The sequence below is a fragment of the Asterias rubens genome, chromosome 14 (assembly GCF_902459465.1).
Source record: "Asterias rubens chromosome 14, eAstRub1.3, whole genome shotgun sequence".
NCBI classification, from domain to species: domain Eukaryota; kingdom Metazoa; phylum Echinodermata; class Asteroidea; order Forcipulatida; family Asteriidae; genus Asterias; species Asterias rubens.
Window position 1 is genome coordinate 9677189 of NC_047075.1, and position 2500 is coordinate 9679688.

Sequence of the window (2500 nt, forward strand, 5' to 3'; positions counted from 1 at the left end):
GGGAAATCGAGCAACACTTGACCAAAATTCGGACTCGAAACAGGTGCTTCTGTATCCTCTACCCCATAATTGGAGGTACCGGGTAACACTTGATCTGAACCCTGACTCGAAACAGATGCTTGATCGTCTTCATTGTTGAACTTTCTTTTGCTATACCACAGAAGTATGAACAATGCGAGCGGGAAACCAACGACGTACACCATAGCTGTTTGGGCGGCATAGTTGTAAACAGAGTGTTCTGGGCTCTAACAGTCTTGCGTAATCATACCTCAGCAAGGTGATGTTGAGTTCGTTATCCTCATCCATGTAAAACAGCTTACATCCAGTCGGCAACAGGCTAATTATAACACTTCAAACGCTTGGGTACGACAGAAAGAGCAAAATGACAACATTAAGGAAACATCTTTGTTTACTTTTATTGAGATCATCTCTGAACCGCGAAGACAACCCTTGTGCCGTTTTGAGGTGACGTTGTCTGAATGCGAAGTAACAAAAGGCGGAGACAACAACCGCTACACTCTAAAAAGTCACGGGTCAAAAATTTGACCCGGACGCTGGGTCAGAAATTGTTGACCCTTTCCGGGTCATCCTGACACGATGTAAAATCATATGATCACGGCATTCTCATGATACAGATCAATCATGGGGTTATCATTATTAGTGACCCCTGAGACAACCATAAGGCAACCATTAGCTTATCGATTTCGACATCTTCTTATGGGGTTCATCCAACAGGATTTTTGTAATTTATCATGAGTTATAAATATTACCAGAATTCTGGACCATTATATAATACATATGTTGACATTTAACCTAATCAACGAATTAAAAATAATTGTCGTTTTAAACAAATCTAGCCTTAAACAAAATTACTGTTAAAAAAGACTGCAAAAACGCAACCAAAACCATGCAGTAAACAATAATGACTAACAAATATGACACAATGCCGCCACGAGAGGGCGCTATAAGATCTTGGTTGACTTCATGTGTGTAAACTGAACGGGTATTATGGTTACAGACCTTTCTCTTCCATAATTAGTCACGTTTGAAATAGAAACTCGTCAATGTTCTAACCGACCTTTCTGAAATCTGCACTGAGTTTTATTTACAAGTATTATTAATAGTCATGGAGGAAGGATTTGTAATTAATTTAAAGCTGCACATTGTTAGTTCGAGGTATATCAGTGCAATTTCAATAGCTGACACTGCGAAACTGATAAGCTGAGCAGATTTTTAATTTTACATCGATGCTTGTGACTGTCTGTGAGGTCCTGACTGTGATTGTGAAACGAACGAAGGGAGAATCATCCATTGGATCAGAACAGTGAGTACCTAGCAGAAAATTTAATTTGTTTAAATGTTTTCCAATTTAACTCAACAAAAAGGTAATACATGCCTTATGAATGTTTATTGTGTGTGTGGGGAAAGTTTTAGTTGTTTAAGTACAAACATGACAAAGGAAACTGGAGTTATTGAAATTGATGGCAAACGATCGTAAACAAAATGTTCACCTACATTATACAGTATTGTAGGCCTAGCTGAGATGACCCTATCAACATGATCAACCTGATTTTGAAAACGTAGGCCGGTATACATGGTATACATAGCATAAAGGAGGCCCAAAATCATAAAATGTTAGTTCTCTATTTTTAAGGCTCACATGGGAGCCTTAGTCTCTAGAAGTAGACCAACTGTCGCTGTACTGGGTTCACTTCTGCTCTCTAGAGTCTAGTTCTACATTGATAATGAATAATGATTGGCATCAAAAAGTGATTTATTTCACCCCCTAGAGTCCTACACTTACAGTCTTCAAGTTACTGAATACTTTGGTAGGCCTAGCCCAAGCTCCCAGTATGCTTGGGAAATTGTTGCAGTTGCACGACACATGTTTTAAAATTATAACACAAATTTACATTCGTTTTTGCAGAGGATGATCGCAATGATTATATGGCAGTGTTTGTTTTGCCGTGCATCTTGCCTGCTGGTGTGAAGAGGGTGAAGAACACCCGGAGTAACGTGGACGATGCCATCATCAAGTCATTTATTGACTGTCAAACGGTAAGATTTGTTCGCATGCATGGTATTGAATTTAGTCATGTAGTAAGCGATAGGATGAGCATGTAAACGAACACCTTTTTGGTACTGGGTGCTATTGTAAGCACTTGACTATCCAGTTCGTAAGTACTCCTACAACTATGAGGTTCGTTCCGCTATTAACTCCTAGACTATGAGGTTCGTTCCGCTATCGTCTCCACCAGTGGAGACGATCGCGGAACGAACCTCATAGTTCTAGGAGTAGTTCGTAAGTTTGACGTTACTTCAGCTTAGGCCACGGCCACACGCATGATATGACTAACAAACCATATTTTTCTATTACAGATGCCACCTACATTTAAACATTATTACACAAATATTGATCGGCTGTGACTGAACTGGGCCCAGTTTCGTGGCTCTGCTTACCATAATTACTTGTGTATTTTTTAGCGCAAGGTTTGTTGAA